Source organism: Eschrichtius robustus, chromosome 6 (genome assembly GCF_028021215.1).
Source record: "Eschrichtius robustus isolate mEscRob2 chromosome 6, mEscRob2.pri, whole genome shotgun sequence".
Taxonomy (NCBI): Eukaryota; Metazoa; Chordata; class Mammalia; order Artiodactyla; family Eschrichtiidae; genus Eschrichtius; species Eschrichtius robustus.
In genome coordinates this window covers 99,409,561-99,434,965 of record NC_090829.1, presented here as the reverse complement: position 1 = coordinate 99,434,965, position 25,405 = coordinate 99,409,561, and the positions used below count along the sequence as shown (strand labels likewise).

Sequence of the window (25,405 nt, the reverse complement as noted above, 5' to 3'; positions counted from 1 at the left end):
TTTCCCCTTTCCTTCTGTATCTTGCTTGTTTGACTATCTCTGTCCCCTATTCATTTTCTCCCCAGCCCTCTCCCTGTCTGTGGGCTACATCCCTTTGTCTATATCTATTTCCCTTCGTCCTCTCTCTCTGTCTCTCTCTGTGTGTCACTATCTCCCTCCCTCTCTCTCTTTCTCTTTCTCCCTCCCTCTCCCGTTTCCACTGCTTCCTCCACTCCTGCACCCCCCTCTCTCCCTCCCTCCCCGTCTCTCCTCCCTCCTTCGGGCTCCTTGCTCTGCCCTCCCCGCCCCTCCCCAGGGCAGAGCGTCCAGCTCCTCCCGGGGCTGCCGCCCGCCGCTCCTTCTCTGCCCACCTACTATGGGGCGCAGCTCCTCCCACCTGCCCATAAAAGCTAAGCGCATGTCACCAGCAGCGGAGCAGAGCACTTTCCCGGTCCTCTCCTGTGGGAGCCCCCAGCCTCTCTTCTGGATCTTACACGCTCAAGGTAAGATAACACTTCTGCAGGCATCTGACCTACTAGGGGTTGCTTCGGGGGGAATAAGTTTCCTCTGGTCAACATGCTTACTGTTTGGGTAGAGCTGACTCTTACGGATTCCAGATCAGCTGCTCCTTTAAACCAGCAACTGGTTTGAAAACAAACTTCTGTTTGAACGGTAGAATAAAAGTTCATCTGGGGCAGAAACAGCAGCATAAATATTGCAAAAACCTTTTCTCCTTCTAAATCACTTTTCCCCTTTTGCCGGCTGTTGCGGAGGTTAAAGTGTATCTGTTGAGGTGCTTTCCTGTAAGCACCCCATTTTTTTGTAAATATTTTCATTGTAAATATTTCACATATCAGTGGGGCAAGGAAAACTTTGTCCCATTGTCAAAAATGTACTTTAAAAGAACACAATGAGTTTCCTAAAAATAGCACAGTCAAAGGTCTGCTAACAATTTTGCGATGTTTTCCAAACCCCCAAGACAGCTTCTGTGAGTCCTTTAAAAAAATATCTTTCCAGGTTTAAGTGCTTGGAAAAAATGATGCGAACGGGTGCCCTTTGCACAGAGACGGTAATCAGGTGGCTGGTAGATAGGAAAGAACAAATCCAAATTGACAAGCTGGGGCACAATGTGAGAGCACATAGCTATATTTTCAAGACGTCCTAAAATGAGAATTGTGTTGGAATTAGAAAGTGTATAAAAGAACTTCATGAATTTCTAAACACACACCTGAACATAAAGCGTTTCAATGTGTTTCACAGTCAGAGAAGAATACAGGCCAGATTATCCAATACTTCTGTTTACACCAGAGGGTTGTAAAGAATGATTAGCTAAGAAGCCTTTGGAAGTTTGATCCCTGCTTGTCACCCTCTTTTCCCTCATCTAGTAAAAATTGACCTGATTGGCACCCAATTCTTGCAGAGATATCAAATCTTTAAGCTACTCTCATTTTTAAAGACTTCAGTCTCTACCTTCTGATTTCTGAAGTCTGAGAATGAGTGTTGTGCACCTGTGAAAGGAAAAACGTCTTCCGCAGCTACCTCTGGAAAACCAGACACTTGGTCCATGAAGTTTGCCATCAGGATCTGCGGGCTGTGTGGGATGAAACTCTCTCATGTGGGAGAAAAACCCTCTTCAAATATTTCCTCTGGGGAATTGCAAAAGACTGCTTAGAGACAGCAAACCAAAGCTGGCAGTCAGGAAACCAAACCACTATTCCAGCCCTCAAGGTTCTTAAAGTAAGAGAAGAAAAGTTTTACTTTTTTTTTTTTTTTTTTTGGTTTGCTTATATTGTTTCACTTGAAAGGGGAAAACTCCAAAGATGTAAAAAATTCTTCACTATTAAAGAAAAAAGAATCATTAGAAGTCTAACTGAGGGTCTTCCAAACCTTTCCTCCTTATTGTTTGCATATCAAAAGAAATAATAAAGGTATTTTAAATGCCTATTTGGCACAGAGAGGATTCAATGCTATTATTCAAATGAAAGAATTATATGTAAAACTTTCTGTCATGTGAAATTTTGCTTCATTGGAAAAAAATTATTGCTAGGAGTGTGGTTTCCTTTAAGAAAATGATATAAAATTACTATTGGCCATGATAATATGTGACCTGAGCATATTAAAATACCTTTTATCTTGAGCCACAGTGCAGACTGCTTGCTTCATATTTGCAGTAAGTGGGTAATCAACCATGACAAGAGCACAGGTATGGGACCAGGCCAAACCAAGTGTGTGGTATGTCCAAGCTAATTCCTCTTTTATGTTAGTGCCGGACTCACACCCATCATCACAAGGGTGAAAATACACTGCTTCATTCACCAGATCCCCTTGAGGAAAGTTATCTTTTCTGGGAGGAAAAACAAAGTGCTGCTAGTGTAAAAGAGCTCCCTGTTATTCCTAAATTTGGGGATGAAGAGTGTTCTCCCACGGTTTGCTTCTGCTTTTCCTGGCAGTTAATCCACTCTACCGGCCATGAACCATTTAACCGTAACTGCCTCCCCCATGTGCCATCACGTTCAACACCCTAAATAACTGGGTGAGATCATCCTAGCCTGCTTATGATCTAACTTTCCCAGGGGTCTTTACCAGACGCTCAAAGTGATGCTTTCTCCACACTTTCCTTCTTAAGTTTATAGAAAAATCAGTGGTGGGGTTTCATGGAGTTACCCCAATGTCTCTCCCTTTGCACAGGATGTGGAAGCATGAGTCTCATCTATGCCATTATATAGCTGCCCCCTGATTGAGTTCATGGCCATACCTACCCAGTACCATTCCAGCAGGCTTTGAATGACTCTTTTAATGTTTCTCATAAAAGAAAAGATAAGCAGCTGCCTGTTTCACTAGAGACACATGGAGAGCGCTCTGTTGATTTTGAGGGCCTGCCACACTTAGGGAGACACACATTTTAGATCTTCTGCTATTCCCAAAATTATAAAACAATATTCTTTCAATGATCAGAAAGTATATCCCACCTTAATTCCATTTGTGAAACAAAAATCAAGGAAGGGAGGATGGGGACGAGCAGAGAATTGAGAGAGAAGCTGGGCAGAATCACTCCTAGGAAGTACCCCAGAAGAGAAAGATCAGAATCTCTGTTACAAATGCAGCTGCTTTTTGCTCTTATTTATGCGGAATATGGGGAGACACTGAAGAGCAAAAATCCATATCTGCTCTTGTTTTTTTTCTTAAATCAGTGAGAGTATTTCCAGTAATAAGTTAAGATCCATCTCTACTATGCCCTTCTCTAACAGAAGAGAACAGCTCAGTTCTAAAGACCAAAGTGTTTCAGGTCTGCCCCACATTAAAACCCATAGAACTTTGCCAGTTATAATTTTAAAAGCTACATTATGAATATAAAAACCTCAGAACATATTTTTAACTAATGGGTGGTTCACATCAACAAATCCACCCCTAACTCTCCCAAAGGGTCCAATGTTCAGTAACTACTCACAAGCTAGAAGTTACAGGCAGCAGTTTACTCCTTCCTATCCATGGTCTTCCACTTTGATATGGCAACTTGCAGCGCTATTGAGATGCAGCCGTATTTCCCAACCTCTGGTCCTCCAAGTAACCCTCTGAAAATCAGGTCTTTCTTCAGGCCTTGGCTTTCTTCTCTTCCACCAGGCCCCCATAAACGTACATATGTGTAATTCAATGAAGGTGTAGATCTTCAGACTAGAGTGCACTCTTCTGAGAGTTTCATTGTTCTAGCTGTTGAGTGAAAAGAAAAAAAAAAAAAAGAGACAGAGAGAGAGAGGGGAAGTTAAGAGAAGAATGAACGCCCTATGGAATTTAGAGAATCTTTCACTTTAACATTGTGTAAAAAGAACCCCTTACTACCCAAAGCATCTAGAAATTTAAATTGAAAAAAAAAAGACCAATTTACAGGTTGTTACAAAATGCTAAGGATATAATGAAAAAGATCTTCCAATGACCTGGCAGTCATTGACATCAGTTTATGCCCCACAGTACTAAATTAGAGCTCTGCTAGACTTCCCCTTTGCAGAGACCCAAGGAGTGAAAACTGGGAAAGAATATTAACCACATTTCAGCACCAAGAGAAGCCACTAATTAGACATTCCACTATCGCTTTGGTAACTACATTTGCTGTTTAAGGAAGGAGGTTCTTTACAGTCTATCCTCAAGCAAATAGATTTGCAGCAAGAGGGCTAAAGAGAGTCACACACAAGGTCGGAATGTCTATAATCTGGGGGCCCTGTGAACACAAATCCACAAAGCCGTTGAAACTGCATGGAATCAGACTGAAGCGACTGAAACAAAAATGTTCCCAAGAACTGATCATAGAGTAATCAGCTAAAATAATAATGAATTCTAACTTCTCAATGTAACAAAAAGCAAAAGCACCTCAGGACACCCATAGCTGACTATGTAAAATATTAAAACACACTGATGGTCCACTTTCAATCTCCGCTATTAATTTTGGGCTCACTTCTATTGCCCTTCCTGGAAAACAAAAGCTGTCCTTCTCTCCTTCAGCACAGGGTTTGCAGATGTGGTCATGCCCCTCTGTGCTACCTCCTTTTTTTCTTTCAGTGGAAGAAATCTCTTTTGAATTCTTATAGATCAAGTTTCTGGAGTACCACTCATAGTTGTGTCATTTCTCATTATCAAAAGTCTCATACTTCTCTTAAACAGGATGTAAATTTTCACTCCAACAAATAAAAAGGCTTTACGTTTTTCTAAACCATAATTCATATACCTAGAAGAGAGGTAATTTAAACTTGCTACATGCCTCCAAACTGAAATGAAGTTTCTAAGCACTTTATTTATCTAGGTCCTATTCTAACTTCTTGGGGTTTAAAATTTTATTTAGGGAATCACACAGTATAAATGCTGGAAGGATCCTCAGAGCTAATTTTAACTAAAGTTAATTTTACAGATGAGAAATGTCGGAGAGGCTGACGTCTTGCCTAAGATCACCCAGATGTGTGTAGGAGAAGCAGGGCTGGAGTTCATATAGCCAAACTCTCTGATCAGTGCTCTATCTTGAATAACTATAATGTGTCTTCCCCACATAGTGTGTATCTAAGATGTTTCTAACTATGCCGAGAATTCTGTTGGAACATAAAATATAGGGTTCTCAGAAACCATAACCTGGTAGAGGTTTGGGGCTGCAACTATACCTCTACTACAGAATGTTTGGAAGCATCGATACAATCCCTTATGAAGAATGAAATCACTGTCACCATCACAGGGACCTTGTGTGTTTTTCTTCATTCCAGGGTCTGATACATAATAGCTGCTTGGTAAATCTGTGTTGAGTGGGTGAATGAATGAAAAAAAAAAAAAAAAAAGCCTAAGTATAAAATATCCATATTTCTTAACTCCTCCCATAAAAATCCTTATGAGTCTACAGGGACTTATAGAGACTCAAATCTCAAGTATATCAAATTTAAGATTCCCTTGTGCTTTAGGAAATGTAGGAGAGTTCATTTAGCCTTATCAGTGGCTAAGCCATTTCCCTGCCTGCAGTGCTTTCACTAGTCCTTACATTTGCCTGAGTTCTAGAAATAGTACTATTTTTTGCAGCAGGCTTAAGATCGAGTTCCAATTTCTACGTGGCAGAACAAATGTATTATTTTTATGTGATGATTTACAGCATAACCTTCCTCCTCTCCTACCACATTGACAGTGTGTTGCCAATATAACCACCTAGCATCTCCCCAGGTCTTTAATGAGAGAAAGGGCAAGATATTCATAATGGACCATCAGAGGAAACTTTGAGGGACATACTGGTTGAGGGGTGTAGGCATGAGAAGTGTTATGACACAGGGGAGGGGTCATCAAGGGGCCAAGAGTATAGAGAGAGGATAGTGCAGCTAAGAGGGTCCATTCCTCTGAAACAGAAGAGGGAGAAACTCTGGAGAGTTTTGAGGTGTTAGAAAAGAGATTTTTAATACGATCATCTGAGCTAAGACCTACTCAAATGTTTGGGAGGTGAAATCTTATTTGGGTCAGGCTTCTTTCAGTGTAACACCTGCCTCACATGGGTGAAAGCTTTATATGCTTTACATCTATTAAAACTCTTCTTAACCCTTAACTGGACTTCCAGTTAAGAAAGAAAAGAGACCTCACTGTAGACCTGACTCTGACCCAGAGTACTAACTCCATGGATGTCATGTCATCAAAATGTTCTCTGCTAAGATAGCAATACAATTTTTAGTAATACATAAAGTTACCCCAATGTGGAAAATGATAAAGGTAGAAAAGAATATTCTTGTATCTTTTCTAGAAAGAATTTACCCTGTGGATAGATGTTACCCCAGATGCTTGTTCACTTTCCTGTAAAGCATGCCTGACAATTGTGTATCTTTGAAACAGTCATTGTGTTTCTGAAATTGATTTATTGTGTGTTAAAATTTACATGGTCTATGACTAAGCATCATTGTGAAAACATACTTTTAAGTAAGTCTTTCTTGAAAACTGTCTTTCTTAAGCTCTCTTGATGTGTTTACATCTCAGGATATTTAGCCGTTGGCATCATTTGATGTGCTGAGATTAAAGACAACTAGTCACTTCATGTACTACTTTTCCAACTCTAGGCCTGGGTGTGGGTGTCAGCTGTTTGCTTCTCCAGGAAATAAAATGTCTCAGCCTGCTGGGGAGCTTCTCCAGTCCTCTCTGTTAGCTAGATAAAACAGCTGTTTTTCTGAAATTCTGGGCCATCGTTAAGGTTTCATGTATTAGGGCAACTATGGCTTGTTTATGCAGATATTCCACTACCCAGCAGCGGGTGGCTAAGCCACAGCTGCCCTCAGTTCAACAGGAGGACAGCAGACCTTCAGAGGTGGTTGAAGGGCATTGTCCAGGACAGCTGGGAGATGTTTTGTCAGCTCTCACCCCATTTAGTATGTTCCTCTATCATGTCACGTGCACGCTAAAGATAAATCTAAATTTGGTTCGTAAATTCAAAGTGATGGCTGCACGTGATTATATTTCTTTAAAGATCTGTACTTAACAATCGTCCTGTCTTAGAGTCCAAAGGTCATGGTGTTCATCAGTGCTATAAATCCAAACAAGTGGCCTCTTGTTAAAGGGCAGACACAAGATAATGCCAAGGACTACATGAAGGGAGACGCTAGTTGGAGCTAAGAATTTGTGGCTGAGGTGGCCAAGACTGTTGAGGTTGGAACAATGAGGGAAGAAAAGGGATCTGCAGTAAAAATATGCTATTGGATTCACGATCCCTAGTCTCACATCTTGTCTAGTTCCCCATCTAGCTCCCAGTTGATTCCAGTCCCCTGCTGTTCAAATGAGTGGGGAGGGAGGTTATGACCAGTAGAGGGATCCAGGGGGTTGAGTGTCTCAGAATAGAAAACTGACTCGTTCCCAGAGGGAGCCTTTAGATTTGCATTTTTCTGATAAAAGGTAGAGCAAGGTGTCCTTTTCAACCAGTGGCTAAAATGTACCACAGGGGTGTATCACATTGTTGGTTTTCTTTAAAAACAAAAATCCCAATTTAAGCCTCTACAGGTAAATCACCTGCATTTCAGCAATGCCAGAAATGTCCAGGCTTGTAGAAGTTTAGTTGAAAGAAAACCAAGGCAATCTTAGAAAACCTTCCTTCCAAGGCCACCACCAGCCAAGACTAAATGCTCAATTCAGTAATAAGTAAACCACAGCAGCTGGGAGTCAGTGAGAGACAAGTGCAGAGAGAGCAGAGAGCCGAGAAGATCTCATGGGTTCCAAAGGGAGGCCCCAGTGTCCTGCCAGGACCAGCCCGTGGTCACCAGGACAGGGGAAGGGAAATGCAAGAAAGATGGAGGCGGAAATGGGCCAAACAGGCTTCTCCAATCGAGATGGCCCAGAACCTGCACTCCAGGATCCTGGTCTCTCCAGAAGCAGCCAGAGCGTTCCCTAGACCGAAGTGAATACCCTTAGGTTGAACGTTTCCATTGCGCAGCGGTGTGGCGATGGCTTGTTAAGACTTGAGACAATTGCGTAATTCAGAACCCTCTGGAGGATAGAGATCAATTAGGACCATTAAAAAAAACCTTGGCACACCAGGGAAGGGCTGCTTGCTTTGTAAAAATTATGACATTCACAGGAAAACAGAGCAGTCCTCTCTCTAAGACTATTACTGATCTCAGTAGAAATGAAGCTGTGAAGTTCATATGCATGTGGCCTGAGAAGCCCCTGTTTCAGAAAATCTTCAGTGTTTTAATTCCCAGAACACCATGACTCATTCTGGGGCCTTGATCATCTGTGTGCCTTAATTTATTTATCTTAAATAGAAGAACAATTCTCAAATAACCACTCTCTTTACCATTTAGAGACACTAGAGGTCTTGCCAATTATTTTACAGAATGGTGCTGCTTAAGCATACATACATAGTAAATGGATTGTACTCACGATACCTGGAGATGGCTCTTGGTATTTATTTAGAACCAAGTCGAAAGGGAATACAATTCCAAATAAGCACGTAACTTGCCAAGATGTACCAAGGGCATTTTTATTTCTTAGAGTACCAAGAACAATTCTGCATGTCTCAAGGGGCCAGATAAGGTCAAGGGTAAGTAGAAAAAGGAAAAGAAACAATAATTAAACTATGAGTTAAAAAGTCTCAAGAGGCCTATATGTTCACATATCCGTATTTGACACCAGTCAACAGAGAATTCCTCATACAGAAAAAAAGGTTTTGTGATTTAAAAATTCTATTTTAACTGGAGAAAGATATTTTTAATAATGACTGTTACATTGTATAAAATCTCTGAATGCCACTTCTTCAACATTCTCCAAAGTGTGTTTCAAAAACAGTAATACCTGGGATATTAAAGCGTTTATGCAGAAAAAGGTTCTGTGGTCAAATAAATTTTAGAAATAGTCAATGAAATAATATGACCAATTTTATTCACTGCAAGATTTCACAAAGAGCTTAATATGCTCTGTATATTTTCATTCTTCAAAAAAGTTACAGTAAATAGTGTGCCCTCAACTTGTTTGATGACAAATCTTCCCAACTTAAGAGCATCTTCCTGGTATTCTATGGTACAGCTTGGGAACAGCTTGGGAATCACTGTCCTACTTCATTATTTCAAGATCTACTGGGACATGGTATTTTCAGTGTTGCTAGTTAATATGTAATACACATGGAGTGTCAGTATATATTATGTGCTATGTCAAACCATAAAATAAGAAACAATCCCAGTGTGATTTCCAACCCCAACTGAAAAGGGAACAAAAGAAACAGATGACTATGTCTTGGTCCCATGGCTCAGTTCTTTATAATAATAACCACAGAAATGTCAGAATAATTTGTTCGTTACATACAATAGGTGAGAGAGAAAAAGGGGGGTGGGGAGTGATAGGAAGAAAGAAAAATAAAGGAAGGAAGGAAGGGAGGGAGGAAAGGAGGGATGGAGAATATTGGATAGATTGAAATGATCTCTTCCTTCCCTCATCTTTCCCCATGTCTGGATATTGTTACAAATAGAGAAATGGCCAAGAATGAGCAATAAGTCAGTAAACAAGAAGCCCAGATAATTTCATGAATTAGCTCAACGATCCCTGAGCTGATAATTCTGTTTCATCATAACCACCACTAATTAACCAAGATCATTAACCAAACATCTTTCTTGAGCATTTACTTTTTCACCATCAATAGGGAGCTAGTTCCTGGAATAGGAACACACTGATATTCTAGTATATCTTGCTACATCGGAGATTATTGGTTTACCTATGACACTCAGACCTCCTGCCCCCATCAAATTGACTATTTCTCTTAGGACCCTACTCTGGGACTTCTCTTTTCCCTTTACAAAGATAATGCCTGGAGGCCAGTATCCCAAAGGCAGTGCGGTATAGCACCCTCTGCTTTAAGAAAATAAGTAGCCCACAGTCATCCAAGGGAGAAACTCAAACTCATCATTACTAGTTGTAGTAATAGATACTATCTAGTAATGTACTGCTCTCATTATCTCTGTTCCTTACATCAACCCTACAAGGGTGGAATTACATTCCCAATTTAAAGATGAGAAAAATGGAGCCTCTATTTGGTCAAGCAACTTGCCCAGGGTCACACAGCTGGAAGTGGCAGAGCCAGGACTTCCATCCAGGTCATGCTCCAAAGCTCATAGTTTTACTGCTTCTTCATGGTGCCTCTCATGAGGTCTTGTCATATCATAAAAGGAAGAAAAAATATTGACTCCCTCTGTCACTACCTCTGACTCATAAAGAAAGTGAGAGAATTCCAGTGGCTCTGTTCCTAGACACTGCCAACTGGCTCTGCTTTTTGTTTAATACTGTGATTTTAATTTCTTTTTTTTTGTATTTTTTCCTAAAAGCATGCTGCCATTTCAGAGCCAAAGAAGTAAGGGCTGTGTGACTAGAAAAATAAACAAAAAAAGCTATCAATTCTCCCTAGGGTGATTTATAAGGGCTAAGGTTTCTCCATAAATTCTCCCCAACTGATCCCAAGTTACCTGGCATGAGTCTGGGAAAAAGAGTGACAAGCTAGCATGTCATTCCTCAGGCAGGAGAAATTCCCATGATTATATGAGAAACAGACTAGAACAAAGGCACTATGGCGTGTTAAACAAACCCATATCATTCTCTTTGGCGTTACTCTTACTATATTCCATACCCAGGTGATGAGAGTGAAGACAACTTAACTGAGGTCCCAAGCCACGTGAGTCACCTAGACAGAAGTCTGTGCTGTCTACACCGGCTGCTTAACCTGTCTGAGCTTGTACAGGTGTCCCCCACTTTCTGAAAGTCCACTTTATTCCACTTCACTCCTACGAAAGACCTACATTAGTTCCTGTTTTCGCTAATGAAACCCAAGGAGGATTTTCACTTTTATGGAAAAAAGCGAAAAGCAAAAATAACATCCAGCATCCCTTTTGCAGCACCGCCAAGCTCCTTCCTCAGGAACTACACTCAGCATCAAGCCACCATGGCTTTGAACTGTATCTGGGAGCACCTGTGCTTCATCTGTATTTATATTTTGCATCCATTAACAAGATGTGTCCCAAGGTACTTGCGTCTTCGCTTTACGCCATTTTGCCTTACGAAAGGTTTCATAGGAATGCTCTGATTTCGGAGAACAGGGGAAGCTTGTATATAGAAAATAATATACTTCGAGCGCCTCCTTTGTGCTGTGCCAAAGACAAAAGAGGAAACAAGGTCTAGCTCTTTCCACGTGGTCACATTCTGATGTACTTCTTTGCTTTTGTACTTGATCTTCCCTCTCTGCCTGGAGCATTCCCCATTTGATCTACTGAATTTATTTGTACTCCTCCTCCAAGATTCAGATCAGGAAGCTCCCCCTCTGAAAAGACCTGCCTATACCGGGCCTGTCTTGTCTGCACGTGAACCTCCCCAGTCATCCTAGTACTCTGTGCACAGCCGTGTCATGGCCATGTCCACGCTGTAATGGCATTGGCTAATTTTTTGTATGAGACAGTGAGCTCCTTGCAGGATTCATGTCTTGTTTATCTCGGCGCCTTCAATGCTTAGCACACGATAGGAGCTTAATAAATGTTAAAAGGAAAAAAGAAAAAAAGGGATGCGGGAACAAAATGCAGTGATGGTAAATGAGAAGGCTCTAAATATGCTTTTCTCTATCCCCATAAATTTTTCCAAGAGATACATTCTCTTTCACACTGCTGTGCACGCACGCACACGTGGTGTTACTAGGCTCAACTCTGTAGCTAACCGTGAAGCACAGGATGAACTCCCATTGGTATGCTAATATTAACTATGAGCCACCTGTGTACCAAATTACATGAGGAAACATTATTTCCTGGGTGGTGCCACTGTCCCAGGACTGTCAGTACCCTACTCAAAAGCATCCAGCGGCATTAGGAAGCAGAATGAACACCTTAGCTTGCCAGCCAGCCCCTCTGTCTCTCTCACCCCAATCCAGCTTTCCATCTGTATCCCTCCCCAGCCTACACCAGGAATTTGACCTAAGCCAGATGGACTATTCTTCCCCTAAACATTCTTTTCTCGTTTCTCTACTGAATATCCCCTACTGTCCTTTACGCTTGTCAAAATAACCATAAATTCAAGGTCCTATTAAAGTCCTCCTAAGCATTGCCACCTGCATTGATCTTCCCCTATTCTCAACTGACAAGCAGTTATTATAAATGTCACCTATGGGTTGCCTATACCCTGTATTGAAGAAATCGGGGCTGTCTACTAGAACTTTCTGCAATAATGGAAATGTGTTATATCTAAGGTAGCCGCCAGCCATATATGGCAACCAAGCACTTGACATGTGGCTAGTGCAACTGAGGTACTGACTTTTTATTTTATGTTTTTGTAACCTCTTTAAATTTAAAATTAAATAGCCACATGTGGCTAGTGGCTACTGTACTGGAAAACACAGCATATTTAACTTTTCATGTGCTATGTCTTGTATCCTCAATGAGCATATAAACTATTGAAAAAAATTGAATAAGGTGCTTTTTTGTATCCCCAGGGAATGCCATGACAACAGTAGTATTCATTAAATGTTGTGTTCAATGCATTACTGGCTACTGGGTCTATCTCTAATAGCTATAGTTTCTTAAAGAAGTCCTCTCCCCTACATACATAATTTTAATAAAGTAGCACGGATTGTATTTGCTTTTTTTTTTAATGGTTTAAACTCACTTAGAATGGCACTATATCACTACCTGGATCCTTTAGCACTCTATAAACAAAATGAGATGAAGAATGATTTGAACTGAGTCTCTAAAGAGAAAGTTCAATTATTCATTACTATCTCATTTTTTTCCCCTTTGGGGGGAAACATGTTTTAAATGTTTTCTAAACATGTTTCAGACCTGCTGAGACATAGAATTGCTTCAATTTTCAATATGACCTTTTCTACAGAAAAAGACTGTCCCTGGGGACCTGAAACAAGTTCAGCCACCAGATTTTTGCTTTTCTCTCCCCCTGAAGCCCCATCACTTTCTGAAGGAAGGTGGTTTTCCATCATAGATTTTCCCAGAGTATTCTTGTCTCTATGTCTAGTGAACAACCTGAGCCTCTTTCAAGAAGGCTAAACCTCTACCAGCAGGTCAGTGGAGGTCACAGGTCTTTGGAATTTGAATGATGTGCCCCTGGCACTTGCTGGCTTACCAACGGCCCTTCAGGAATCATCAGGCCAACAGACCAACCACCCAATAAAATCCCATGCCTGGCAAAGCCAAGAGCAAAGTGATCAAACAGTCTGGCTGAGATTAGATTCTGACTTATTAATAAGCTTTCAGAAGATAAACCAAAATGTGTCTCTAACAGCAACAGTTTACAGGAGATGTTTAATGATTTTGGAGGTCAGCCACACCACATGCCTTCCTTCTGACTCAGTGAAGAGCAGGACAAGGGCAGAAGAGACGCACGAAGCCAGGGCAATCCGCTGTATCTTTTCCATTCACAGCTAAGTTTATTTGGACTGACTGGAAAAACCTTCAATGAAAACTTCTTTTTCTTTAACATCTTTATTGGAGTATAATTGCTTTACATTGGTGTGTTAGTTTCTGCTGTATAACAAACTGAATCAGCTATGCATATACATATATCCCCATATCCCCTCCCTCTTGCGTCTCCCTCCCACTCTCCATATCCCACCCCTCTAGGTGGACACAAAGCACTGAGCTGATCTCCCTGTGCTATGCGGCTGCTTCCCACTAGCTAGCTGTTTTACATTTGGTAGTGTACATATGTCCATGCCATTCTCTCACTTTATCCCAGCTTAGCCTTTCCCCTCCCGGTGTCCTCAACTCCATTCTCTACATCTGTGTCTTTATTCCTGTCCTGCCCCTGAATTCTTCAGATCCATTTTTTCTTTCTTTTTTTAGATTCCATATATATGTGTTAGCATACGGTATTTGTTTTTCTCTTTCTGACTTACTTCACTCTGTATGACAGACTCTAGGTCCATTCACCTCACTACAAATAACTCAATTTTGTTTCTTTTTATGGCTGAGTAATATTCCATTGTATATATGTGCCATGTCTTCTTTATCCATTCATCTGTCCATGGACACTTAGGTTGCTTCCATGTCCTGGCTATTGTAAATAGAGCTGCAATGAACATTGTGGTACATGACTCTTTTTGAATTATGGTTTTCTCAGGGTATATGCCCAGTAGTGGGGTTGCTGGGTCGTATGGTAGTTCTATTTGTAGTTTTAAAGGAACCTCCATACTGTTCTCCATAGTGGCTGTATCAATTTACATTCCCACCAACAGTGCAAGAGGGTTCCCTTTTCTCTACACCCTCTCCAGCATTTATTGTTTGTAGATTTTTTGATGATGACCATTCTGACCGGTGTGAGATGATATCTCAGTGTAGTTTTGATTTGCATTTCTCTAATGATTAATGATGTTGAGCATTCTATCATGTCTTTGTTGGCAATCTCTATATCTTCTTTGGAGAAATGTCTATTTAGGCCTTCTGCCCATTTTTGGATTGGGTTGTTTGTTTTTTTGTTATTGAGCTGTATGAGCTGCTTGTATATTTTGGAGATTAATCCTTAGTCAGTTGCTTCATTTGCAAATATTTTCTCCCATTCTGAAGGTGGTCTTTTCGTCTTATTTATGGTTTCCTTTGCTGTGCAAAAGATTGTAAGTTTCATTAGGTCCCATTTGTTTATTTTTGTTTTAATTTCCAGTTCTCTAGGAGGTGGGTCAAAAAGGATCTTGCTGTGATTTATGTCATAGAGTGTTCTTCCTATGTTCTCCTCTAAGAGTTTAATAGTGTCTGGCCTTATATTTAGGTCTTTAATCCATTTTGAGTTTATTTTTGTGTATGGTGTTAGGGAGTGTTCTAATTTCATTCCTTTACATGTAGCTGTCCAGTTTTCCCAGCATCACTTATTGAAGAGACTGTCTTTTCTCCACTGTATGTTCTTGCCTCCTTTACCAAAGATAAGGTGACCATATGTTAGTGGGTTTATCTCTGGGCTTTCTATCCTGTTCCATATTGATCTATATTTCTGTTTTTGTGCCAGCACCATACTTTCTTGATTACTGTAGCTTTGTAGTATAGTCTGAAGTCCGGGAGACTGATTCCTCCAGCTCCGTTTTTCTTTCTCAAGATTGCTTTGGCTATTCGGGGTCTTTTGTATTTCCATACAAATTGTGAAAATTTTTGTTCTAGTTCTGTGAAAAATGCCATTGGTAGTTTGATAGGGATTGCATTGAATCTGTAGATTGCTTTGCATAGTAGAGTCATTTTCACAATGTTGATTCTTCCAATCCAAGAACATGGTATATCTCTCCATCTGTTTGTATCATCTTTAATTTCTTTCATCAGTGTCTTATAGTTTTCTGCATACAGGTCTTTTCTCTCCTTAGGTAGGTTTATTCCTAGGTATTTTATTCTTTTTGTTGCAATGGTAAATGGAAGTGTTTCCTTAATTTCTCTTTCAGATATTTCATCATTAGTGTATAGGAATGCAAGAGACTTCTATGCAATAATTTTTATGTTGCTACTTTACCAGATTCATTGATTAGCTCTAGTAGTTTTCTAGTAGCATCCTTAGGGTTCTCTATGTATAGTATGATGTCCTCTGCAAACAGTGACAGCTTTACTTCTTCTTTTCCGATTTGGAGTCCTTTTATTTCTTTTTCTTCTCTGATTGCTGTGGCTAACACTTCCAAAACTATGTTGAATAATAGTGGTAAGAGTCAGCAACCTTTTCTTGTTCCTGATCTTAGAGGAAATGGTTTCAGTTTTTCACCATTGAGAACGATGTTGGCTGTGGGTTTGTCATATATGGCCATTATTATGTACAGGTAAGTTCCCTCTGTGCCTACTTTCTGGAGGGTTTTTATCATAAATGGGTGTTGAATTTTGTCAAAAGCTTTCTCTGCATCTATTGAGATGATCATATGCTTTTTCTCCTTCAATTTGTTAATATGGTTCATCACATTGATTGCTTTGCATATATTGAAGAATCCTTGCATTCCTGGGATAATCCCCACTTGATCATGGTGTATGATCCTTTTAATGTGCTGTTGGATTCTGTTTGCTAGTATTTTGTTGAGCATTTTTGTTTCTATGTTCGTCAGTGATATTGGTCTGTAGTCTTCTTTTTTTGGGGCATCTTTGCTTTTGGTATCAGGGTGATGGTGGCCTTGTAGAATGAGTATGGGAGTGTTCCTCCCTCTGCTATATATTGGAAGAGTTTGAGAAGGATAGTTGTTAGCTCTTCTCTAAATGTTTGATAGAATTTGCCTGTGAAGCCATCTGATCCTGGGCTTTTGTTTGTTGGAAGACTTTTAGTCACAGTTTCAACTTCAGTGCTTGTGATTGGTCTGTTTATATTTTCTCTTTCTTCCTGGTTCAGGCTTAGAAGGTTGTGCTTTTCTAAGAACGTGTACATTTCTTCCAGGTTGTCTATTTTATTGGCATAGAGTTGCTTGTAGTAATCTCTCATGAACCTTTGTATTTCTGCAGTGTTAGTTGTTACTTCCCCTTTTTCATTTTTGTATCTATTGATTTGAGTCTTCTCCCTTTTTCTCTTGATGAGTCTGGCTAATGGTTTATCAATTTTGATAAACTGAAAGAACCACCTTTCGGTTTTATTGATCTTTGCTATTGTTTCCTTCATTACTTTTTCATTTATTTCTGATCTGATGTTTATGATTTCTTTCCTTCTGCTAACTTTGGGGTTTTTCTGTTCTTCTTTCTCTAATTGCTTTAGGTGTAAGGTTAGGTGTTTATTTGAGATGTTTGCTGTTTCTTGAGGTAGGATTGCATTGCTATAAACTTCCTTCTTAGAACTGCTTTTGCTACATCCCATAGGTTTTTGGTCGTTGTGTTTTCATTATCATTTGTTTCTAGGTATTATTTGATTTCCTGTTTGATTTCTTCAGTGATCTCTTTGTTATTTAGTAGTGGATTGTTTAGCCTCCATGTGTTTGTATTTTTTACAGATTTTTTTCTGTAATTGATATCTAGTCTCATAGCGTTGTGGTCAGGAAAATATACTTGATACAATTTCAATTTTCTTAAATTTACCAAGGCTTGATTTGTGACCCAAGATATGATCTATCCTGGAGAATGTTCCATGAGCACTTGAGAAGAAAGTGTAATCTGCTGTTTTTGGATGGAATGTCCTATAAATACCAATTAAGTCCATCTTGTTTAATGTATTATTTAAAGCTTGTGTTTCCTTATTTATTTTCATTTTGGATGATCTGTCCATTGGTGAAAGTGGGGTGTTAAAGTCCCCTACTATGACTGTGTTGCTCTCGATTTCCCCTTTTATAGCTGTTAGCATTTGCCTTATGTATTGAGGTACTCCTGTGTTCGGTGCATAAATATTTCAATTGTTATATCTTCTTCTTGGATTGATCCCTTGATCATTATGTAGTGTCCTTCTTTGTCTCTTGTAATAGTCTTTATTGTAAAGTCTATTTTGTCTGATATGAGAATTGCTACTCCAGCTTTCTCTTGATTTCTATTCGCATGGAATATCTTTTTGCATCCCCTCATTTTCAGTCTGTGTGTGTCCCTAGGTCTGAAGTGGGTCTCTTGTAGACAGCATATATATGGGTCTTGTTTCTGTATCCATTCAGCCAGTCTATGTCTTTTGTTTGGAGCATTTAATCCATTTACATTTAAGGTAATTATCTATATGTATGTTCCTATTACCATTTTCTTAATTGTTTTGGGTTTGCTCTTGTAAATCTTTTCCTTCTCTTGTGTTTCCTGCCTAGAGAAGTTCCTTTAGCATTTGTTGTACAGCCGGTTTGATGGTGCTGAATTCTCTTAGCTTTTGCTTATTTGTAAAGGTTTTAATTTCTCCGTCAAATCTGAATGAGATCCTTGCTGGGTAGAGTAATCTTGGTTGTAGGTTTTTCCCTTTCATCACTTTAAATATGTCCTGCTACTCCCTTCTGGCTTGCAGAGTTTCTGCTGAAAGATCAGCTGTTAACCGTATGGGGATTCCTTTGTATGTTAATTGTTCCTTTTACCTTGCAGTTTTTAATATTTTTTCCTTGTATTTAATTTTTGATAGTTTGATTAATATGTGTCTTGGAGTGTTTCTCCTTGGATTTAAACTGTATGGGACTCTCTGTGCTTCCTGGACTTGATTGACTATTTCCTTACCTATATTAGGGAAGTTTTCAACTATAATCTCTTCAAATATTTTCTCAGTCCCTTTTTTTTTCTCTTCTTCTTCTGGGACCCCTGTAATTCGAATGTTGGTGCATTTAATGTTGTCCCAGAGGTCTCTGAGATTGTCCTAAATTCTTTTCATTCTTTTTTCTTTATCCTGCTCTGCAGTAGTTATTTCCACTATTTTATCTTCCAGGTCACTTATCCATTCTTCTGCCTCAGTTATTCTGCTACTGATTTCTTCTAGAGAATTTTTAATTTCATTTATTGTGCTGTTCATCATTGTTTGTTTGCTCTTTAGTTCTTCTAGGTCCTTGTTAAACGTTTCTTGTATTTTCTCCATTTTATTTCCAAGATTTTGGATCATCTTTACTATCATTACTCTGAATTCTTTTTCAGGTAGACTGCCTATTTCCTCTTCACTTGTTTGGTCTGGTGGGTTTTTACCTTGCTCCTTCCTCTGCTGTGTATTTCTCTGTCTTCTCATTTTGCTTAACTTACTGTGTTTGGGGTCTCCGTTTTGCAGGCTGCAGGTTTGCAGTTCCCATTGTTTTTGGTGTCTGCTCCCAGTGGGTAAGGTTGGTTCAGTGGGTTGTGTAGGCTTCCTGGTGGAGGGGACTGGTACCTGTGTTCTGGTGGATGAGGCTGGATCTTGTCTTTCTGGTGGGCAGGACCACGTCTGGTGGTGTGTTTTGGGATGTCTGTGACCCTATTATGATTTTAGGCAGCCTCTCTGCTAATGGGTGAGGTTGTGTTCCTTTCTTGCTAGTTGTTTGGCATAGGGTGTCCAGCACTGTAGCTTGCTTATCATTGAGTGGAGCTGGGTCTTAGCATTGAGATGGAGATCTCTGGGAGAGCTTTTGCCATTTGATATTTGTGTGGCTGGGAGCTCTCTGGTGGACCAATGTCCTGAACTCAGCTCTCCCACCTCAGAGGCTCAGGCCTGACACCCAGCCAGAGCACCAAGACCCTCTCAGCCAGATGGCTCAGAAGAAAAGGGAGAAAAAGAAAGAAAGAAAGAAAATAAATAAATAAATTTTAAAATTAAAGTTATTAAAAAGAGAATTATTAAAAATTAAAAAATGAAAAAGTAATAAAAGAAAAGAAAGATGAAGAAAAAAGAGAGCAGCCAAACCAAAAAAAAAATCCTCTAATGATAACAAGTGCTAAAAACTATACTAAGAAATAACAAACAAAAAAAAACAAAAAATGGACAGTCAGAACCCTAGGACAAATGGCAAAAGTAAAGCTATATAGACAAAATCACACAAAGAAGCATACACATACACACTCACAAAAGAGAAAAAGGAAAAAAAGAAAAAAATGTATATATATATATATATATATATAAAATAAAAAGGGAAGAGGGCAACCAAATCAATAAACAAATCTACCAATGATAATAAGCTCTAAATACTAAACTAAGATAAACATAAAACCAGAAACAAATTAGATGAAGAAAGCAAACGCCAAATCTATAGTTGTTCCCAAAGTCTACCGCCTCAATTTTGGGATGATTCATTGTCTATTCAGGTATTCCACAGATGCAAGGTACATCAAGTTGATTGTGGAGATTTAATCTGCAGCTCCTGAGACTGCATGGAGAGATTTCCCTTTCTCTTCTTTGTTCCCACAGCTCCTGGGGTTCAGCTTTGGAATTGGCCCCACCTCTGTATGTAGGTCGCCTGAGGGCCTCTGTTCTTCGCTCAGACAGGACGGGCTTAAAGGAGCAGCTCACTAGGGGGCTCTGGCTCACTCAGGCTGGGGGGAGGAGGGGTATGGAATGTGGGGCGAGCCTGCGGTGGCAGAGGCCAGAGTGATATTGCACCAGCCTGAGGCGTGCCGTGTGTTCTCCCAGGGAAGTTTTCCCTGGATCATGGGACCCTGGCAGTGGCAGTCTGCACAAATTCCCAGGAGGGGAGGTGTGGATAGTGACCTGTGCTTGCACACAGGCTTCTTGGTGGCTGCGGCAGCAGCCTTAGCGTTTCATGCCTGTCTCTGGGGTCTGCACTGATAGCCACAGGTCACCTCCATCTCTGGAGGTTGTTTAGGTGGTGCTCTGAATCCGCTGTCTTCGCACACCCCCAAAACCATGGTCTCTTGCCTCTTAGGCAGGTCCAGACTTTTTCCTGGACACACTCCCAGCTAGCCGTGGTGCACTAGCCCCCTTCAGGCTGTGTTCATAGAGCCAACCCTAGTCCTCTCCCTGGGATCCGACCTCCGAAGCCCGAGCCTCAGCTCCCAGCCCCTCCCCGCCCTGGCAGGTGATCAGACAAGCCTCTCAGGCTGGTGAGTGCTGGCCCGCACCAATCCTCTGTGCGGGAATCTCTCCGCTTTGCCCTCTGCACCCCTATTGCTGCGCCCTCCTCCGTGGCTCCGAAGCTGCCCCCCTCTGCCGCCCCCGTCTCTGCCAGTGAAGGGGCTTCCTAGTGTGTGGAAACCTTTCCTCCTTCACAGCTCCCTCCCAGAGGTGCAGGTCCCGTCCCTATTCTTTTGTCTCTATTTTTCCTTTTTTCTTTTGCCCTACCCAGGTACGTGGGGAGTTTCTTGCCTTTTGGGAGGTCTGAAGTCTTCTGCCAGCGTTCAGTAGGTGTTCTATATGAGTTGTTCCACATGTAGATGTAGTTTTTTTTTTTTTTTATGTAGAAGCATATTTTTATAATCTTAGGGGACAGAAGTATTTCTTAGACAAGAAACATGTATTGATAAACCACAAATGAAAGTATTCATAAATGTGAATGTATACAAATAAAAAAGACCCTATAAACAAAGTACAAATAAAACCCAAAAAACCTCACAATACAAAAAATTATTTTGCAATGCAGATAATTGACAAAGGACTTATCCAGACTATATAAAGAATTACAAATCAATACAGAAAAGACAACTTAATTGAAAAGTAAACACAGCAATTTGCCAAAGAGGACATCCAAATGGCCAATAAGCATATGAAAATATGGTCACCCTCACTAGTAAGGAAGGAATTGCTAATTAAATCTATAAAATACCATCTATTTCATAAGCATCAGATTGGCAAAATATCCAGTCTTCAATACCAAATATTAGTAAGGATGTAAAACAATCCTCTATATTCACCCTTATACTCCTTTTACACATTTCCAGTGTAAACTCAGATAGGTATAAACACTTTGGAGATATTAATTGTTAGATATTATCTAGCTTGATAATTAGATAGTAAGATATTGGTCATTGGGAATACATTTTTTTTTTTAATAGATGTAGTTTTGATGTATTTGTGGGGAGGAAGGTGATCTCCATGTCTCACTGCTCCGCCATCTTGAAGGTGCCCCCCCAACCTTTTTTTAAAATAATAAAATAAAAGAATTTACCCCGTGATCATCAGCCAGATAACGTCAGGAAATAATTATGGCTGTGTATTTTCCTCTGCCTTGTAAAATATTTACAAATTGCAGGATAAGCAAGCCTTAGAGTATGGTAAAGATAGCAATAACATTTCAATTGTAAATTTTTTTATATTTAGCCATAAAAGAATCACCATGTGTTTAAATCACATTTGAATACATATAAATAAAGTTCTCATATGCAGACAGAAGCCAGTGGCTACAGAAAGAATCCATGACTCCTTTGTAACAGAGCAAGAACTCTGGAGAGGTTTAGTATCTTTTTTTTTTTTTTTTTTTTTTTTTAATGTATGTTTGGTATGATGTTAACTGTTTTTTGTTTGTTTGTTTGTTTGTTTTTATTTATTTATTGATTTATGGCTGTGTTGGGTCTTCGTTTCTGTGCGAGGGCCTTCTCCAGTTGCGGCAAGCGGGGGCCACTCTTCATCGCGGTACGCGGGCCTCCCACCATCGCGGCCCCTCTTGTTGCAGAGCACAGGCTCCAGATGCGCAGGCTCAGTAATTGTGGCTCACGGGCCTAGCCGCTCCGCGGCATGTGGGATCCTCCCAGACCAGGGCTCGAACCCGAGTCCCCTGCATCGGCAGGCAGATTCTCAACCGCTGCGCCACCAGGGAAGCCCAGTATCTTATTTTTATAAACTAGAATTCATTATCACCACATGAGCGAGAGAGTGTTAGTATCTTAATTTGGGGCCTTTTAAACATGAAGATAGTGATATGATAATAATAATTAACCTTTGTAGAGAAATTTACAGTTTATGACATATATCCTATATACTTTCCTTTATTTGAATTAGAGATTTTTATCTATATTTTACCCATGAGTCTGTGGAGACTTAGAAAGATTAAGTAAATTTCACATCATTTAGATACTAAGTGTTGGAGCTGGAATATTAGCCTGAAGTCCTCTTCTTTCTACTAACCTAGGCTGAGACTTAACGGTGTCACATCCAGGAATGGTCCTGGCAGCATAAATGAGAAACTGCAGCAAAGGAAAGCAAAGTTATCTTTAAGGGTTACTTACCAGATTCAGTGATAGAGAATGTGCTTTTCAAGAAGTTAGAACCCAAACTCCCAACAATGATAGCAGTTAATGTGTATTGAAGGTTTACTCTGTGCCAGTCAGAATGCTGAAAGCTTTTTTTTCTTACGTATTATTGCATCTTATCCTGATCACTTTCCTGTGAGACAGGAAATGATGTGAGAGAGGTGTAATAACTTCCTCAAAGTTACATAGCTAGAAGTAAAGTTAACCAGGATATGTAACCAGTAGATCAGATTCCTGAGCTCTCCTCTTTAACTGCTACATCGTTGACATTTTGTGACATCAGTGACATTCACAACACCCTATTACTAATCTGGGGACAAACAGATTTGCAGTGGTAGAAGGACCAGCAACATAAGAAATGCCATTAATAATCAGCAGGGGGACTTCCTTGGTGGCGCAGTGGTTAAGACTCTGTGCTCCCAATGCAGGGGCCCGGGTTCGATCTCTGGTCTGGGAACTAGATCCCACATGCATGCCGCAACTAAGGAGCCGGCGCAACCAAATAAATAAATAAATATTTTTAAAAATAATAATAATAATAATAATAATCAGCAGGAATAGTTTTGTAGGTTGTTTTCTGTACAGCTTATGATTTTAAAGAACACCCAATTCACTTTAAACCCGCCTGTAATTTGTAAAGGGTATTTTTAAATCCCCCTTTTAATTAATGCCAAAATGCATGCCATTTACAGGAGAAAAAAACGAAACATCTTAAATCATCGATGAGAAGCCACTGTCATAAATAAAAGCACTAAATTTTGCATAAGAAGTCATGGGTCATGTACTGCCTCTGCCACCTAGTAACACAGACACCCTGGGTGAGACAGTGGGTCTCATCCAGAGTTCGTTTTCTTTGCTCTAAAATAAGTCTACCTCTCAGGATTGTTACGATGTTCAATAAGATAACATATGAGAAGTGTTTGGCACTCATTAGGTACTCAGTAAAAGTTATTTGATAATAATGACTACGAATTATTGAGGGCTTACTTAAATATTGCTTTCTACATAATGCAAATAAGGGCACTAAGGATCTCTTTGCCTTGTAATTCATTTGATGAACCCTGGACTCCTACTCCAGGGTGCTTCTTTGAGCTCATCATGGTGGCAGCATGGGCTATTTATAGGCTCATCTGTAATTCTGGTCCTCTGAGGTTTTTTTGGTTTTGGAAGGTAAGAGGGTTGTTTTTGTTTTGCTATTGTTGTTATTTGTTTGCTTGCAATAAATGGCACTACAGCAGTGTCCCCACCAGTTCCCCAATGGAGGTTTCCGTGATTGCATAATCCCGTTCCAGTTCAAGGCCACCTCCCTCCCTTCACCATGGCAATGTATATCACATATAGGCAGTTGTGGTATCATCAGAAAAAAGATGGCCATCCTGGGTGCCTCATCTAAGGTCTTAGCTCATCCCATGGGCTTCTGGAGCTTTATGCTGCTATGCCCTGTACACTCCCATTGAGGCTGCTGGCATCCCAAATGCATTTTGATCCCTTCACTTTGATGCAGTAATATACCCTTTTTTTATTGAAGTATAGTTAACTTACAATGTTGTGTTAGTTTCTGGTGTATGGCAAAGTGATTCATATATATATTCAATGTAAATATTCTTTTTCAGACGTAATATACTTTCTTAAGCCATGCCCATTCTCCCTACAATGTTTAATGTCAGCACATCAGAATCCTGTCTTACGTGAATCCCATTTTCCTATTTTAAAAAGCCCTAGCCTTTTTATCTCTGTGCCTTAATTATCAAGAAAACTTTCAATCCAGTCTCCCTCAATAAATGGCTCTAAGAAGCCCAATGTTAGAATAAGAAAAACTGCAAGCTATAGTGAAGGCATTTTAGTTCATAAAGACAAAGGAAAAGGGGCCATAAGAGTTTTAAAAGACTGTCTCTCAAGTTCAATTACCCTAGTTTTGTTTGTTTAGGACTTCAATCTCAACCTCACTTACTCATTCACTCAACATATAGCTTTTGGGGACCTACTATGTGCCGAGTCCCATGCTAGACACCATCAAGGACTGTTTCACCTGCACTTATGGTCAGCAGCTGAAAGGCATAGAAACCAATAAAAAGCCACTTGGAGCATAAATGCACAGGGAATGTGATAACTCCTTTTTTCTTTTTCTTCAAAGGGGAGGCCACTTGTTGTGCCCTTTTCATGCTGGTCATGTGTTCTGAGCCTTCCTAGGGGCCAGTGTCCTCTCACAACACACCCATCCTCACTCAGCAACAGGCTTTCACTCAACAGCTGTCAAGGATTCAAGCCCCATCCCACTTTCTAGGTGCCAAAAATGTAACAAGTCAGTACCTTAATAGACACACTTCAGACATTCAACACACATACATAAAAATGTACAAAACAGTAAACTATCTTTTTTATGGTATTCTTTCAACTAAAATTGTTATGAAATCTTCTTAATTTTGTTGCCAACAAGATAAAATGAATAGTGAGTGTCCTAGGGATGAACCCAAGACACTGAGAAATCCTAGGGCCCTGGAACAGAGTCAGGCACTTTGCTTTCCAATAAATGCTGGTTGGATGAATACTATCTGAATCACTGGGAAAAAAATAAGTTATTCCAAGCTGAGTTTCAGAATTAAAATATATTTAAGGTAACTTTTCATTTATCTAGCATTCCAATTTCTGAAAACTTCAACCCTACAGAACGCAACTGAGGACAAAAAAGTAAGTCAAAAGTGCTCAGAAGTGAAAAGATGGTGGTCATTAAGGTTCATATTCATAAGCAATTACAAGGAGTCCTCGCTTCAAGCCTATTTACTTCTACTTTGCAAATAATTCTAACAAACTTAGTTCTCTGAGTCCTGAGAACATAGCAAACTTGAAGTACCGAAGTTGAAAAGGGAAAGGAGATTCAATAAGTAAGTACACTAACAGCAGGAAGAAATAGAATCGTA

The 25,405-nt window shown here is 40.0% G+C and overlaps 1 protein-coding gene across 3 annotated transcripts in view; it reads left to right on the top strand.

The window, feature by feature from the left end:
- Positions 1-301: 301 nt before the first annotated feature.
- Positions 302-25,405, top strand: part of COL8A1 (collagen type VIII alpha 1 chain) — a 157,900-nt gene continuing 132,796 nt past the window's right edge. For 2 of the 3 annotated variants that reach the window (XM_068546869.1, XM_068546867.1), the window contains exon 1: positions 302-482. The gene's annotated coding sequence lies outside the window, so the exon portion shown is untranslated. The remainder of the gene's footprint in view (positions 483-25,405) is intronic. The other variant, XM_068546868.1, reaches the window with a different exon arrangement.